The sequence below is a fragment of the Grammomys surdaster genome, unplaced genomic scaffold (assembly GCF_004785775.1).
Source record: "Grammomys surdaster isolate TR1022 unplaced genomic scaffold, NIH_TR_1.0 125752, whole genome shotgun sequence".
NCBI classification, from domain to species: Eukaryota; Metazoa; Chordata; class Mammalia; order Rodentia; family Muridae; genus Grammomys; species Grammomys surdaster.
Window position 1 is genome coordinate 1375306 of NW_021620584.1, and position 18640 is coordinate 1393945.

General features: G+C 41.9%; 1 pseudogene; it reads right to left on the bottom strand.

The window, feature by feature from the left end:
• Positions 1-12563: 12563 nt before the first annotated feature.
• LOC114639822 lies at positions 12564-13679 on the bottom strand (annotated as a pseudogene).
• Positions 13680-18640: the final 4961 nt, after the last annotated feature.

Genomic DNA, 18640 nt, shown 5'->3' on the forward strand with positions numbered 1-18640 from the left:
CGCTGTGGTGAGCATGTGACTTGATGAAGCTCACTGTTCTCACACCAGCTCTGAGGGTAGGAACTTGACCAGGCCCAATTAAATGTTTTGATTTATAAGAGTCATGGTAATGGTATCTCTTCACAGCAACAGTAACCCTAACTAAAACATGTACCAAAAATGGAATTAAAAGCTTATGTACCTGAAAAGGAAATCTGACCATTGTTAAACTATTCCAAATTTTATACAAAAGACACCCAGAATCCATTTATTCATCATTTGTGAGTGTGCTCGCTCAGCTTGGGTACAGAGGTCAGAGGACAGCTTGCAGGAGTTTGGTTCTCTCCTTCTACCATGCAAACCTTAGGGATCCACCTCAAGTTACTAGGCTTGTGACAGGCTCCTTTAACCAATGCACCATCTTACTGGACTGATCTTTTGTATCTTCTTTTTTTCTTTCAGAAGGAGTCTTACCATGTTGCCTAGACTATCCTTGAACTCAAGATCTTACCTCTTCAAGGTTTAAAATTACTGGTATGTACCATCATGTTCAGTTAAGTTTTTAAGATAGGGCTGGAGAGAAGGTTCAGTGGTTATGAACACTGCTCTTCCAAAGGTCCTGAGATCATTTCCCAGCAACCACATGGTGGCTCACAGCCATTCGTAATAGGATCTGATGCCCTCTTCTGGTATGTTTAAAAATAGCTACAGTGTACTCATATAAATATAAGAAATAATCTTTAAAAAAAGTTTTTAAGATAATTTTCAGTACTAGCAATTTGATTTTTCTTCTACATCTTTTCTACATTCGTGCCTGTGTATTACAAAATTGCATATTTTACCCATGGATATCATTACCTATTAGGTTTTTGCCTTTATTTTTTTGCCTAAACAGGGTATCATGTATTCAAGGGTGACCTTGATCTTGAACTCCCTATGAAGCCAAGGATGATTAAGAATGTTTGATCTTCTTGCCTCTGCCTCTCAACTGCTGAGGTTACAGGTGTGTGCCACCATGCCTGCTATTGCAAAAAAATTTTTTTTTAATTTTTAGATTAATTTATTTTTTTATTTTATGCATATCAGTGTTTTGCCTACATGTGTATGAACTACATGTGTGCCTGGTGCCCTTAGAGGTCAGAAAAGGTTGACAAATTCTTTGAAACTAGAGTTATATATGTTTATGAGCCACTATGAGTGTCCTGGAAACTGACCCCAAATCCTCTGGAAGAGCAACAGATGTATCAATCACTGAGCCATCTCTCTAGCCTCCAACCATGTTGGGTTTTATGAAGTGCTGGGATTGAACCCAGGGCCTCTTGTCTGCTAGGAAGCACTCTCCCAACCGAGCCACATCCCCAGCTCTGTGGCTCATACCTTCATTCAACATTATAAGCAATTCTTCATACCATTAAATGTTTTGGTTTTTTTTTAAAAGAACAAGTACTTGGTTGCATTTTACTACATGAATGAACGGTAGTGTATTTAATCATCCTTTTCTTGTTTGTTAAGCAGGTGGTTTCCAGTACTGCTCTTTTGTAACGAATCCTTGGTTTTTTGTTTTGTTTTTGTGTTTGGTGACTTTGTGTATGCAACCTTGTCTGTGTCTCTACTTCCTTGGCTTAAGTTTCTAGGGATAAAATTACAGGGCCACATAATATGAACTTTTTATGGCTGTTCTTATTTATTTAAAGAAGACTGTAGAAAGTTACTCTCCTATCGGGATCTGTGGCAGGTTTTTTGGGTCTCCTGAAAGTTCATACACTGGATTTCTAATCCACAATGTGACAGACATGAGGGCAAAGTCCTTATTCATGACTTTTGTTCTGTTGTGCTTTGAGTGTGAAATGCCTCTCAAATGCACATTTCTTTGAACACTTAGCCATCAACTGGTAGTGCTAGTTTGAAGGCTGTGGACTCTTCAGGAGGCAGAGCCTTGCTGGGGGAAGTGGATCATGGGGGCAGGCCTTGAGGTTTTATAGACTGGCCCCACTTCCTGCTCACAGTCTGCTTCCTAACTGCACCTGCAATATGACCAGAGATCTTCTGCTCCTGCTGCCAATTCTTCATCACTATGATGGAGCCTGTCCCATTGAGACTGTGGTTCAACAGAAACCTTTCCTTAAGTAGCCCTGAGAGATACTTATTTCAGTAACAAGACAAGAATCTAAGTCCCTGATAAAGGAGGACCTGGGGGATGGTTTTGCCTTTCCCATCATGTGAGCAAGGTGACAAGGAGCTTGTGGTTCCTAACCATATACACAGTCTGATAGTACTTAGATCTTGGATATGTTAGTCTCCAGAAGGGGGAGAGAGAAATCTCTGTTGTTTATAAGCCATCTAGTTTAGGATACTTTATTACAATATTCCAAATTGACCAAGACAGCATCACCTCAACTTTTGACATGTTGACATGTTCTAATGAATATTTAAAAAAATTTTAAAAAAATTTATTTTATGTGTATGAGTGCTTTACCTGTGTGTGTGTGTGTGTGTGTGTGTGTGTGTGTGTGTGTACCTGGTACTACAGAGATTAGAGAAAGGCATTGCATTGTGTCTACTGGAACTGAGTTATGGGTGTTTATAAGATGCAATATGGATGTTAGGAGTCAAACTTGAGTTCTCTTTGAGAGTAACAAATACTCTTTACCACTGAACCATCTGTCTAGTAAAACAAATATTAATTAACAGAAAACAATTTTGTTTACTTCATGGGCAAGGTATTTGTGATCTGTTAATTTAGTCTACATCATAGTATGTTAGACTTTTCACTGTTGTGATGAACATACCTGACATAGGGTAGGAAAGAAGGCTCAGCAGTTGAGAGTGCTTCCCTTCTCTTGTGGAAGACCTGGGTATTCAGATTCTAGCATCACCATGGCAGCCTGCAACCATCTGCAACTTCAGTTCCACAGGATCCTACATCTTTATCTGGCTTCCACAGGGTCCTGCATGCACATGTTACACATAAACTAATGCACCTGGGTCATCATTATTGTCTTGACTTTGGGCTGTTTCATTTGTAGGCCCTTTTGGACACCCTGAAGGTAAGCCTTCTGTAAAAAAGCATTGGTTTGTTAAATAAATAATTAATACTAATATTTGTGGTTGTAATTATAATTATGAAAAAAGGGTTGTTGCAGTCAACAAAGATGAAAGGAGTTGGAGATCTGAAGGGTGCTTTTACATCAGACATGGAGATGCAGAGTTTGAAGTTTGCTCGGCTGATTTTGGTCTTGTTTGGTTCAGTATTTCCTCACTATGACGTTTTGAAATGGTAATGTATATCCTGCAATGTTTGAGGTGATCTGCTTTTTGATTTTGACTTTATAAGGGATTATAGTTAAATGATTGAATGAATCTCAGAAGAGACCTTGAACTTTTGAGTTTTAATATTGTTGAGACTGCTATAGACTATGGGGACTTTTGAAGTTCGACTAAATGTAGTTTACATTATGCTGTGTTTAGGGATCGTCTCCATAGACTCATATATTTCAACAAGCCTGTGGGGGCTAGGGAATAGAATGTGGTGGTTTGAATATACTTGGTTCAGGGAGTGCCACTATTAGGAGGCGTGGGCTTGTTGCAGTATGTGTGGTCTTGTTAGAGGAAGAGTGTCACTCATTATGTGGGTGGGCTTTGAGACTCTCCTCCTAGCCACATGGGAGCTAGTCTGCTCCTGGCTTCCTTCGGATGAAGATGGAACCAATTCTGCCAACTTGTAAGTATATCTATCCTAACTATACATTCTGGAACTGGGGAAATAACCACAGCATGACTTTGAGGACCTACTATGAGTCAGACATAACCACTATCTACTAGAATTTCAATTATTTATTTTCTCTGAGTATGCAGTTACTCTAGTAAAAGGCCATAGGTCCTTCTGGGGAAGAACTGGAGAAAGATTAATGGAGGCATCTTATCAAGGTCCTTCCTCGGGAGAACCTAGCCACCTCTTCATTCAAGTGATTCTGTGTCTGTAAACTAGCTCAAATCTGGAAATTGATTCACTGGCCAAGATTGCCTTTTCCCAGTTACCTGCCTGTTGCCGGGTAACTGTGGGGAGGAGCATACCTGGCTGCTGCCAAGTAAATTTTCTTTCATTTGTTTGAGAATTTTTCTGCTTATATAGATCAAACAGAAATGCAGTAGGCTTCTTATCTATTTCAAGCCTGGAAATACCATGATGCCAATATTAAAGGTGAAAAGATGGACGGAGACCAATGGATGGAAGGGATGTCTCAGCAGGCCCATGCCGAGGCATCTCTTCCCTCTGAGGGACCAGCCACACAATGGTATAGCATAGAATAGAGTTTATTCAGGGCATGGGAAGAGAGCCAGGAGGGTAGTAGAGGCAGAGAGAGAGAGAGAGAGAGAGAGAGAGAGAGAGAGAGAGAGAGAAGAGAAGACAAGAGAAGACAAGAGGAGGCCGGCCATGACCACGTGGAGAGAGGGGGAAGGGAAGGGGGAGGAAAGAGAGGGCAGAGAACCTGCAGGCATGGGGAGTAAGGGGAGCAAGAGAGAGAGGAGGGGGCAGGCAGCCCCTTTTATAGTGGGCAGGCCTACCTGCCTGTTGCCAGGTAACTGTGGGGAGGAGCATACCTGGCTGCTGCCAAGTAACTGTGGAGGTGGAGTTTAGACAGAATACTAACAAAAGGTCCAAAGTAGTCATGTCATTCATTATAAAATTCACCTTATCTATGCTGACCATTATGGGTTAGATCATTATAAACATTGTTTTGTATATGCTGCTCATTGTGATAACTATGATCACCTTGCCTCTGGCAATTCAATGATGCCACCTGGCCCCTGCTACCTTGGGACCCAATCAAACCCATTGCATTTAATTCATCTAATTGATCAGCAGCATCTCTAATCCTAAGGTCTGGCACAAGGAAAAGGGCAACAACAAAACTCTTCACATGTGTTGGTTCCTCTCTCACCATGGTCTTATAGGACTCATGAAGGGCATGTCTTCTGGGCCTTCCCATTGTGGAGGATTAGGTATTACACAACATGTCCACTCTAGCATTGCAATTTCTCTGAGCCTTAAAATCTCTTCATCAACACTTAGCCAAGGAATATCAGGCATCTTCAATATTCTGGGGTCTTCTGATTTAACTAGGCTTCACCAAAAGTCTCTCATAGGCTTTCTTCATGGTGCCAAGCCTCAGCTTCTTTGCATGATTCCTTCAGTCCTGTGCTGTCAACTGCAACTGAGGCTGCACCTTCACCAGTGGCCTTCCCTGGCCTCTCACACTACCAAGCTTCTCAGCTGTTCTCCATGACCTCTTTATGCTTTCAAAACCAGTACCACTTAGGTGATTCTTACACATTACCAAGTACAGCTACAGCATGAGGTACAACCTTGGCTATCCCTGGAACACAGCTTCTTTGTGGTCTCAGAAAATACTTCTTAGAGGACTTCACTTCAGTAATACTTGTCTCTTTTTTTGGGCGGGGGGGTTGGTTTTTGTTTGTCTTTTTCCGAGACAGAGTTTCTCTGTGTAGCCCTGGCTGTCCTGGAACTCACTCTGTAAACCAGGCTGGCCTTGAACTCAGAAATCCACCTGCCTCTGCCTCCCAAGTGCTGGGCTTAAAGGCGTGCGCCACCACCGCCCGGCAATACTTGTCTCTTCTTAATCACTGCTTATTTCATAGCTCCAGTTAACTAGCATCACTAATCCCAGTTGCCCATTCTATCCTTGACTCTAAAGCCAGAGCCACATGGCCAAAGCTGCCAAGTTCTTTTGCTTGCTGGGGCTGGAACTGGTCCCCTTGTTCAACTACATTATTACCAGCTTTCTGTTTACAACTGCTTCACTGCCTAAGCTTGGCTGTCCTGGAGCTTACTTTGTAGATTGACCTTGAACTTGTAAGGACCCCTAAAGAGGACCCCCAACTCAAGTCCCGATCAGCGCGCACCCAAGGAGACATGAGAGACTGACTTGATACAAATGGCAAAAGGCAGTTTACTAATGAGGGCCCTCGGATCGAAACTCATCCCACGCAGGGGAGAGAATTTCGATCCAGACCCCCAAGAGCTCAGGGCTTTTATAGGGGACAGTGTAAGGGGGAAGGGGAAAGCAGGAAATTCTGGCGCAGTTACATATAATTGGATATTTCAAACATCAGCACTTTGCGTAAGCAATCATTTTGACAGGCTGGATGGCCCACTATTTTTGACCACGAAACCTCAGACCTTCTAGGATAAACACTAGGTGGCCCATTGGGCATGTTTAGACTGGTCAAGATATGTCTTTGGTTGTTTCTACATTTTTGGTCACCTTGTCCCTAGAGGGGCTTGATATTTTTATTATGGCTATTCTCAGCAAGCTCAGCAAGCCGTCCAGCGGTCCTTGCCAAGTTGTTTTTAATTTTTACTCTCACAAACTCAGAGATCTGTATGGCTCTTTCACCTAAATGCTGAGATTAAAGGAGTTTATCACCACTCCTGGACCTAAGCTTTTGTTCTACTTGGAACTTGCTCTGTACCAGGCTGGCCTTGAACTCAGAGATCTGCTTGCCTTTGTCTCCTGGGATTAAAGGTGTTTACCATCAATGCCTGGGCCAAAGCTTTTCATGGCCACTATTCCTCAAAATCTGGATCAAAAGACTCTTTCAGATGCCTTCCAGCCTCAAGATCTGTATCATTAGGGTTCCCTCCACTTCTGGACTGTAGTTCATTCCAGATTAAAAAGCCCATATGAAAACAGTAACCAGGTAATAATGCCTAACATTAACTATTACTTGTTCAAATGCAAACACATAAAGAGTAAGCTCAGATACGGGCAGTCTTGCTCTGAGGTCACCACTCTCTTAATCTGTTTAACTTCTTGAACATAGAATTCAGCTCCATTTTTTTTCTTGGTGCCCCTTTATGCTTTGAACCATACATCTTATACTTTTCCTTTAGAAGCTTGATCAACATGCTCTTCATGTGACTAAACAAGAAAACAAAGTCTCTGCTGGGCTTTTCTGAGACTCCTTTGTCAATGCAATTAATCTAAATCTCTTTACCTTAGCCTCAGGTACACTCTTCAGACAAGGGTAAAAAGCAGCCGCATACAGAAATTCTTCTCCACTGAAACTTCTTGGGCCAGGTCTACACAGTTCAAATACCCTCCATATTCCTCAAATCTTCCATAGTCCTACTAGGATGGTCCATTAAGTCCCACTTAAAGCATTCCACTGATGTCCAAAGTACTAAAATCTATATTTCTCCAAACAAAAACATGGTCAGGCCTATCACAGCAATATCCCAATACCAACTTCTGTCTCAGAGTTTCCATTGCTTTTAAGAGACACCATGACCAAGGCAACTCTTATAAAGGATAACATTTAGTTGGGGCTGGCTCACAGGTTCAGAGGTTCAGCTCATAATCATCAAGGTGGGAGTGAAGACCCCTACTCCGGGGAGACTCTCACTCAAGTCTCGGGATGACACAACCACCCAAAAACTCACAAGGCATCAAATCTGGATGCAGTCAGCAGAGGTTTAATCGGGATATAAACAGCTAGCTCCTGGTCAATTGGTCTGCTCACGCAGGAGCTGAATTGACAAAGACAGCTGGTCCGAGAAGGGTTTTTAAAGGGGAAAACCACAAACCAGGGTGGAGAGGGGGCGAGGGGGTTGCTAAGGAGACATAGTGGAAAATTCCAGAGGAACACAACCTACATGAGTCAGGGTCATGTGAAAAACACTCTGTATATACCTATTCTTCTCAAAAATGTGGTCCTGCCCTGTCATTGAGGCCTTGCCCTGAAATTGTGGTCACCAGCTTCCTGGTTCCACCTAGCTGACTTGCATTCTTTTCTTCTCTTTTTGTGGTTAGCCAGTTCCCGTAACTAGCCTGTCCACATTCTTAGCTTGCTCCAGAGAGAATTTTCCATGCTCCTTTAAAGAACAAACCTAAGGAAGAATCTATAGATCATTTTATAAAATGATCTTCATAATTTTTCACTCTACAAGAGCACGGCAGTGCCCAGGTAGGCATGGCATTACAGGAGATGAAAGTTCTATATCTTCATTCAAAGAAAGTCAGGAGCAGACTGACTGGCTACCATTGAGTATGAGGAGGGTCTCAAAGCCAACCTTTCTCACAGTGACACATTTTCTCTAACAAGGCCACACCCACTCTTAACAATGCCATATGCCCTAATAGTGGCACTCCCTGGGTCAAGCATATTCAAACTACCATATGGGCATTCTATGAAAGTGTTTTTATCAGGAGCCATACTTCCAATTCTTTGTTTATTCTTATTAGAAGTTTAAACGACTTTTCTCTGCGTTCATAGTATTTTCTGAGGAAATGGGTTCCTTAAGAATTACATGATTTTTACCCCCCACCCATCCCCTTATTTGTAGGCCATTTTAATTTCCACTGTTCTTCTTATGTAAGGAGAGTAATGAGGCAGGCTTGGGAGTGAAGCAGACAGATCTGCCTAGTGGCTGTGGTGATGGAGTCCTGGGATGCACTGTCTCAGTGACATGAGGATTTGACTTTTGTGGAGGCATCTGAGCATCACTGACCTGATCAGGACCCTGTGAGGGAGTAGAAGAAGCAGTGCCCCCTGCTAGTGACACTGAGTCACTTGGGTTTCTCAGGCTTTGTTTTCAATTCTCCCCTCTCTGGTCTGTTCTGGCAAGTTTCTGTCCCCACTCTCAGCTGTACCAGGCAGCTGGCTTTGAAGCTCCAGGGAGAAAATTGGCAGAGTGTAGACAGGCTAGGAAGGCAGCTCAGTGGTTAAGTTCTTGCTGTGCAAGCATAAACTCTTCAGTTTAGATATCTAGAACCCATGTAAATGCGTGTGTGGAGTTGTGTCCATTCTCGTCTCACAGTTGGGGGATGCCTGGGTGTAAGCTAGCTAGCAAGACCAACTGAATCCCAGAGTTCTTGGTTTGATCAAGAGTCTCTCCCTTAAACAAGAGGATGGAAGAGTGGTTGAGGAAGATTCCTGGCATAAACGCTAGATCTCAACACACATTCATTTAAATATGCATGTATATCCCTCCCATATGTAGCTACATACATGCAAATGTGCATATACACATGTTGAGACTACTTACACGTACACATGAAAGAAGAAAAACAAATGAAGATATGCAAGAGTGAAGTATAGGGGATGTATCTGATGCCAAGGTTCTGTCCTCCAGTTGGTTCTTGATCTATCAAAAAAAAAGATGCTAGTGGCCAATGAGCTGGGCAGAATAGGCTGGACTTCTGGATCCCCACAGGGAAGTCTGCAGACACAGGAGAGATTGGAGTTTTTCTGCCATACTTCAGAGGGAGAAAAGCCAGCCAGCCATGTGAGGTCTCTGGTGGAGTGAGCTGGGACTAAGGGTAACTGAGCAACTGAAGCTTGGGCAGGTTGAGAGGTGATGAGCTAGAAGTATTGGGAAGGGCACACTAGTTGTGGTAGATTGGAGGTGCCCAGCAATTGAGCCAATAAGGCAGGTTGAAACTTTTCAATGTGTGTGACTGTTTTTCATCTGCTGATCCAATATTCTCTGAGTGGAGGCTGGTAGCAGGGGGAGGGGGGGCATACCCAGAGTACTAAGGTGGTGTAACAAAAGCTACATGCTTCAGTGAAAAAATGCTTTTCTGGGGCCAGGGAGTCAGAAGTCTGTTTCAACAGGGCTAAGGATAAGGCAGAATAATGGTACGGGACAAAGGCTATGAACTGTGAGGGGAGGGTCAACTAGAGGTATGAGGATGCTCTTGCTATAGGATATAGTGGTATTTTTGAGGAGTTCTACACTCCCATTTGCTCCCAGATATCTGGAGAGCATTTCTTTGCCCATTTTTATTAACAAGCTGCTGTAAATATGCTGGACAAGTTCCGAGCTATTCTAACCCGACTAGGCTGTTAACACCCATGTAAATATCCTGTTACTTGCCCTCTGAGTCTTGATCTGGCTTGCTCTGCTCCATGTTTATCCTCATAGTGAATCCTCCTGGTGTCTCCACATGGTTTCTCCACAATTTTCTTCTCTTTCTGCTCTCTCTATCTGGGACCCTCTCACTGGGATCTGATGTTCCACTTCTACTGTCTCTCTTGCCCAGTTACAGGCTGATCAGCTCTTTATTAACCAATCACAGGTGGCAGAAAGCAATTTTTACATAACATTGAGACTGGAGATGCTTCAACATGCCATCATTCATATTGTTACTAGATGTCTGGGCACAAAAATCAGCATTTGAATATGCAGTACATAAGACCAACCTTCAATAATGAGGCAAGCAATTTCAGTCACTTTACTGCCCCCTGTAATCCCACCCTTTATATTAAGGCTCAGATGGAAATGAATACCTGTGTCCTCCACTCAGCCTTGAGCAGGCTAGAAAGACCTTGTTTACCACAATAGACCTAATAGTAGGACCTAGGTGGAGTTACCCACCTTGGCTACACGTACAACCTACTATAGGAACTTAGATGAATAGACTGCCCGCTGAACTTGCCTTGAGACATCTCCAGCTGTGACAAAGGACAGGATCCCCCACCCATCTCCAGCTGTGACAAAGGATGGGTTCCCCCACCCATCTCCAGCTGAAACAAGAATGGATTCGGTGGGGCTTTCCCTTTAAATTAGAAGAGCTGAATATTAAACTTCGAGCCTTGTTAGAAAACTTTGTCTTGGCTTCATGCATTTCTTGCTTCTTCGTCCCCCCCTTTTTCATTTCCAGCCCCACTTTTAGGTCAACCCAGTTTGTCCATGGCCACAGGTGGCTACAGGAGGCACCCTGAATGAGGGACCTCAAAATGAGGGACCCACTGAGAAATGCTGTCTTAGGAGGAGCTCCACAGAAGATGCAAGAAGAGTAACCCATACTTGGTAAGCAATGAACAGCATTGATGCTAGTGCTAGTTATTTTCTGGAGGCTGTATTTGCAGGAAGTGTGTTTAAGGGGATACAGTCTAGGCTAAATAGGTGTTGACCTGATGCTGACTTCACCTGGGGGTGACAGCAAAACATAGGACAGGAGAATTCTAAACAGGCATTTATCCGAAGCCTAAGAGCTGACTCAGGGGAGAGGAGCAGGGTTAGAAGGAATTGGGAAATTAAGAAAGCAGGGCACTGAGGAGTAACTATCAATAGCTGCCACTATACCTCTTAAAGAAAGAGATGAAGGGTTAGATCTTGAATATGAGAGAGAGAAAGGGTTTCAGAAAGGCAGTCTTAATGTGCACAGCAGAAGCTGATAAGTTACCCTACACCTGTAGCTAGGAATCAAGCTGAGCTGAAGAAGCCTTTCCAGGAACTGATTGTTGAAATTACAGTTAGAAAAAGCAAGAAAATTTTGTTTAGTCTAAATATATAAGGTGTGTAGCCACTCTATTTTGTTTTGGACTGGTTTTAAAAGTATAAATATGTTCTGCATGTCTTGGTTATAGATTATTGGCCTATAAGTTATTGAGTATGATTAAAAATTTGCAACTTTGGTAACAGAAAGTTGGCTTAAAACTAGTAACTCAGGTTTGGAGTCATTCGGAAACCAGATGTATAAAGATAGGGTTTAAAACAATGTCTCTTTAATGAGATATTAAAAGCTGCACTATCATGCATTCATATATAAGAAGTGGCAGCAAACTTTGTAACATGAAAGTAATGCAGTTGGTGTTGATTTTAGAGAAAATGGTTTGTTGACATTGTTTTTTTTTTTGTGACTTAGGACTTTAATGTTCTTCATACAGTCCAACACTAATGATACATGAACAACCAGAAAAGACCTCAGTAAAGATCTGGAATGTATAGTGTTGTGCTCGCTGTTCAAACTACAAAAACAGTCATATAATCACAGTTTGGGGCTTGGGGGGTGGGGGTGTAGCTGAGCTTTGTTTAACGGCTGAACCGAAAAGCAAAGAACCAACCATTTCTTCTACTTGTGGCAAAAAAAAGTAAATCACGGAACTTCTAGACCCTTCTCATCACGAAGCTTTAAAAGGCAGTAGGTGGAGGGTGCAAGTGTCCATAACATGACAGTCATGCACAAAGTCATGGGCTGAACAAATTCTAAAAGCCTCTACAGAACCGTTTCATTAGAAATATAAAGGCACAAAACCATATGGTGTTTAAAAAAAATACCCACTACATAAACACAGCATATCACACCTATCTCTTTAAGGAACTAGCAGTATACAGATCCAAAATGCTCAGGAGTTGCTGTTGACTTTAACCAACTGCTGCAGAACCCAGCAAACTCACAACTGTCAATCCAGCACATAGGGCCTCTCAACCTCCTTGTGATACACTCCTAATAATAGCCAGTTGGAACCAGCAGGGAAAAGTCCAGGGCAAGTCCTTCTAGCCACTTAGAGAAAGGAGCAGCAAAGATGACAGGCTGAATTCATTAGAAAAGCAAAGCTTTCAAAATGTTTCCAAGTCACGTAAGAATGAAGGTGGCCGTTAGCTGGTAGTTTCCTCAGACCCGCTGAGCCCCATTGTTTAGTCGTTATTCTCTGAAAAAGGAATCTGTAATAAGCATGTATTTGAAAAAATCCATGTCTGTTAAGTTTCTGTATTCAATCCCATGTTACTCTAAACACTGCAGGTTGCACACAGGCAAGAGTGTGGCTGGTCCTGTTCACAGCTGATGCATCTGCAAGAAATTCTTCATGAAGGCAGCCAACTTCTCAACATCTTCAGTTGTGACAGCATTATACAGAGAGGCACAGATGCCTCCCACTGACCTGTGCCCCTTCAAGGAGACCATGTTGAGTTCTACTGCCTTATCGAGAAATCACTTTTCCAAAGCTTCGTCTCCTTTGGCATTACCAATGTGAAATGGAATGTTCATCCTGCTTCTATTTTGGTGCTCTACTGGACATACATAAAATCCTTGAGAATTATCAATGATCTCATAAATCATTTGGGATTTGATGGAGCTGAGCTTCTCCATGGCTGTGGCCCCACCATTGTTCTTGATCCATTCCAGGACCATGCCCACGACGTAGATGCTGAAACACGGAGGTGTGTTATACAAAGAGTTGTTCCCAGCCTGCACTTTGTAGTCAAGGACTGATGGGCACTCTCTGAGGGAGAACCCCAGCAGGTCATCATGGACAATCACCACCGTCACCCCAGCAGAGCCAACGTTCTTCTGAGCACCAGCAAAAATCACACCAAACTTGGAGACATACACTGGCCTGGATAAGAAGTTTGAGGACATGTCACAGACCAGCACAGCTCCCTTGACGTCAAGTACGAAGTCAAATTCCACCCCATGCATAGTCTCGTTCACACAGAAGTACACATAGGAGGCGTCCGGGTTGAGGTTCCAGGTACTTGGGTCTGGAATTTTGGTGTAACTTCCAAGTTTAGGGTGGACAACGTTCACAGTCCCAAGCTTCTTGGCTTCTTCTGTAGCCTTAGCTGACCAAGTTCCAGTCACCACATAGTCAGCACACCTTCCAGGTTTCAGGCCAATCAGATTTAAGGGGACAGCACTGAACTGGCCAGACCCACCTCCTTGTACAAAGATCACCTTGTAGTTGTTGGGAACAGCTAGCAATTCCCTCACAAGATTCTCTGTATTGCCAATAATCTTGGCGAAATCTGATGACCTGTGACTCATTTCAAGCACACTGATGCCAAGTCCTTTGTAGTCTAGCAGTTGTTTCTGTATCTCTAACAATACCTAGTGTGGCAGCTTGGCAGGCCTGAGCCCAAAGTTAATCACTTGCTTGGTGGTGTCCATGGTGTTAAAGTGACAGCGAGGCTTGTTGACATTGTTAAAAATTGGTTTTGTTTCCCAAAATTATGATTATACTCTAATGTTGCAAAAGAAACTTAAAAATATAGTTAAACTGCCAGTATTCCATTGGCTGCAGTTGGCAGTTTAATTGTGAGCTTGGGATTTTTTTGACTCACCCATGTTTATAGAGAAGAGGATAGAGCAGGTAGAGTTGAATAAAAGTGTTAAAAACAGCTGTGGCACAGTACAGGCCTGCAGGAAGGATAATCTTTGGGCCAGGCCTCAGGAAATAGGCTGAGATTAAGAACATTTACATTTGAGTTAAGACAATGCAGAGTAAGCTCAGCAGAAACTTGTTATGGTCATCCTGACCAGCCCCTAGAAAGGTGTTTTCTGGAATTTGTTTATTGCCTTGCTTGTTCCTTGGGGAGGTGTCAGCCTCAGACCCAAAGACATTCACAACAGACAGCTTATGCTCCAGGAGTTATAGATAACAATTATGCTGGAGAAATTAAAATTATCTCTGCTTCCCTCCATGGCATAGCTGTGCCTGCTAACAAAAGAATTGCTCTAGAGTAAGAGAGGACAGAATGGCCTTCAATTTGGCCTTTGTGTGATACTCTCACTCAGCTACAGGGATTGGTTATTCAATTAATCCAAAACAAAGTTTAAACTTAAGATTTATGAAACTTGTGGGGCATTACAGCCTGACTTGCCTACTCTAGCTGTCATTCCAGTAAATGCATATAGAATTATTATAGATTTAGAAGATTGTTTTTATACCATTCCTTTACATCCTGGTGAAGGTAGGAGGTTTGCATTCAGTGAATTTGCTTGTAAATTTTGAGAGCCCATGAAGCGATATCATTAGAAAGTTTTGCCTCGCCGGGCTGTGGTGGCGCACGCCTTTAATCCCAGCACTTGGGAGGCAGAGGCAGGCGGATTTCTGAGTTCGAGGCCAGCCTGGTCTACAGAGTGAGTTCCAGGACAGCCAGGGGTACACAGAGAAACCCTGTCTCGAAAAACCAAAAAAAAAAAAAAAAAAAAAAAAAAAAAAAAAAAAAAAAAAAAAAAAGAAAGTTTTGCCTCAAGGAATAGCTAATAACCTTACATTATATGAAAAAAAATTGTTGTTGCTTTAATACAACAAGTTAAGAGTTTGAATCTTTCAGTGTACATTATTCATTGTATGATATTTTATTAGCTGATCTCTCTGAAGGAGTTTTTCTGCAAGCCTTTGCTCTCATAAGTTTTAAAATTTTGGGGAGTGCTTCTTGCTCCAGAAAAGATTCAAAGACAATATCTTTTCAATATTTGAGACCTCAGTTATATCCTAAGCAGATCGTGGCACAGAAAACTCCAATAAGAAAGGATAGTTGGGGTTGGAGAGATGTCTCAGCTGTTAAAGGCTGCACTCACAACCAAAAATATAAGAGTTCAATTCCCAGCAACCACATGGTGGCTCACAACCATCTGTAATAGAATCTAGTGCCCTCTTCTGGCTTCCAGGTGTACATGCAAAAAAATGGTTTACTTTTATTAATTTTCAAAAGTTGTTAGGAGATATTAATTAGCTAAGACCCCATCTTAAGCTCACCACAAGAGGACTTAAGCCTCTGTTTTATGTTCTCAAGGAGTATGCAAATCTTAATTCCCCTTGACAATTAACTAATGAAGGAGGAATAGCTTTGCAGGAAGTAGAGGAAGCTGTTAGTTATCAACAAATAAATTAGATAAACTATGATCAATTGTTGGCTGTTTGTGTTATTGCTACTCATGTGTTCACAGCAGTTCTTTGGCAAAAGAAACCATTAATGTTGATTCATCCTTCTTCATCTGCAAGTAAAGTTTGAACATCCTATTATGAAACTATTACTGTGTTAATACAGAATTGTAAGATAGAATCCTGAAAGTATTTTGGATGAAATGTTTCTTCTTTACTCCAAATAGCAATCAAACTGGTTATTGAAAAATACTGATATTTGGCCTATTACATGGTAAACATTTTAGGCAAATTTGATAATCATTATCCAAAAGACAGTTTTCTTCTATGCATGGTTTTGTATTTCCTATAAATTCATGCATGCAGCCCATAGAAAACATGTTTACTATATTTACAGATGCCTCATCTATTAGAAGGCAGTATATGTAATTAGATCACATGTTCATTTTCTTGAGTTTCCCCCTGCTTCAGCAAAAATAATTGAATTACATGCTGTAGCCACTGTTTGAAATGCTAAAAAAAAAAAAAAAAAAAAAAAAATCAAGCTTTCAATTTGTATACTCATAACCAGTATATAGCTCATGGTTTATAATCGCTTAAAATTGTTCCTTTTTTTAGATATTGCTAATTCTCAAATTTTACAGTTATTTATACAAATACAGCTTAATTTAAGAAACATGCACTGCTGGGCAGTGGTGGCGCACGCCTTTAATCCCAGCACTTGGGAGGCAGAGGCAGGCGGATTTCTGAGTTCGAGAGTTCGAGGCTAGCCTGGTCTACAGAGTGAGTTCCAGGACAGCCAGGGCTACACAGAGAAACCCTGTCTCGAAAAACCAAAAAAAAAAAAAAAATAGTAACAATAATTTGGTATTTCTAGAAAGTGTGCAAGTCAAATTGCAAAATCTTGTTCTTAGTATCCTCAATTTTTTCATAATGGTGTTAAGCCTTGAGGACTTATATGTAATCAATTTTGGCAAATGGATGTTACTCATTTTTGATTTTGGAAAATTAAAATATGTACATGTGACTTGACACCTTTTAGGCTTTCTAGTTGCAACTGCTTTAACAAGAGAAGCAACTAAAAATGTAATTAGTTATTGCCTACATTAGTTTTCTATGCTTGGTGTTCCATATCAGATTATAGATAATAGAACTGCCTATTGCAGTCAGACATTTGAGATGTTTTGGTGACAATTTAATATTGCCTATATTATGGAATTCCTTATTAATTCTCAAGGACAAGATATTGTGGAACTTTAAAATTATATCTTCATAACTCTGAGTGTGAGAGGAGCAGCTACTGCCACTTCTGCCCTGGTTTTGCAAGGAACTCTGAAAAATTGGCTTTTAAAAACAAAAGAGGGGGAATTATATCCTCCAAGGTCACCAAAAGCACACCTTGCCTTTGTCTTATTTGTTTTAAATTTTTTGCAAACTGATGCTAAAGGTCAGTCTGCAGAGGATTGCCACTGGCATCCAGTCACTTCCAGCTCATTTGTCAGGGTCAAATGGAGAGACCCCCTAATTAATACATGGAATGGTCCTGACCCTGTTTTAATTTGGGGCCATGGTTCTGTGTGTTTTATATAAAAAGAAAATAGAGCCCAATGGCTGACTGAAAGATTGGTCCATTAAGTGGACACAGATCTTGAGCCTAATGATCATGATTCTAATGATGAAGACAGCTCAGAATCCCTATCAGCCAGCTGAGTTAACCTGGTGTATAGTCTCCACTCTTACTGGAAAGTGTTTTTTATCAATACTTAAAGCCGCCCACTATATACCTGGTGGCCAGACATTGTATCTGATCCCTGCTGATTAACAGCTGGATTAGATACCTGGGACATTCCCTCTTACAACTTTATTTTCTACACTGCTTGGATAATCTTGTTGCTTTTAACTTTTGAACCTTGTATCTCAAACAGATTGGTTGCCTTCACAAAGGATCACTCTCAGCAAGCTCAGCTATTCATCATGGCAGTTATCCATCAATATGAAGAAATGTATTGAGTGCATGCTCACAGGTGTTAGATTTTGGCTCGAGCTCAGAACAGACCACACCAGACCAAAAGGTTCCACGGGGGAAGGAGGTTTACTCTGGGCAAAGGTGGGGAGAGGGACGGGAGGAAATGGTGGGGAGAAAGAGAGAGGAGAGAGAGAAAAGAGAAGTGAAGTCCAGTCATGACCACGTGGAGAGAGGGGGAAGGGGAGGGGGGAGAGGGCAGAGAGGAGCTACAGGCAAGAGATCAAGGGATCAAGAGAGGGAGGAGGGGGCAAGCAGCCCCTTTTATAGTGGGCAGGCCTACCTGGCTGTTACCAGGTTACTGTGGAGGTGGAGTTTAGACAGAATACTAACATTCCCCTGTTTTGGTTTAATTAAAAAATAAAAATTAGAAAGAGGTGATGGTGAAGCAGGAATAGGGTTGTCGTGATATCTGGCTACTTCCTGCTGGCATTGGGAGTGACGAGTCTCTAGGGGGAACCTAGAAGAATGGGCATGGGGGATGTTTGACTGGTCTTAGGAGAGTTGGCTGTTTCCTGCTGTCCAGGGTCTATGGAGCCATCTGAGGATAGGCCAGAAGGAACAGGTCCAGAAGCAGCTGTGTGTGTGACAGGAGATGGAACATCTGGAGGTTGCTTCTCTGGAGCTGTTCTGGATGTGCCTAGACTTGACAAGATGTAGGGAATAAGATTAAGTACATTTGGGAGAAAGAAATTTTTTCTAAGATGTACATTTGAAACCCAGAGGGATTCCCACCTTTGTAAAAGGTAGTAAGTGGGAACTTTAGGCAGATGTACTTATCTGGATGGCGTCTATATGGTCCATGAGAGGTAGATCTGAGTGGGTTTCCTGTAGCTTATAAGTTTACAAAAGAGGTAACAGCATGAGTTAACAACACAAGCAGTCTTTAAGATGAACCTTTGCTGGATCGTATAGTGGAATGTTTTATTAGAGTTAGGCCAGTTTATAGGAACTCAGATAATTTAGGACAGTGGCACAGTAAGAAGAGGAAGTATGAAGCATTTAATTGATGGCAGCTGAGTTTAGGAAATGAGGTAACAGATAATATCTGTGAAAGCTTAGCTGTCAATGTAGTCAGAAGCCTTAGAAAGAGTAAACAATAATCTACCAGTTGTATATTATTTTTAAAAAGTGACAGAGTCCACTAGCCAACAGCTCTCACAGTTTCCATAGTTTCTTGGGTGAAGCTAGTTTGGCTTACAAGTGTAGAAGACACAG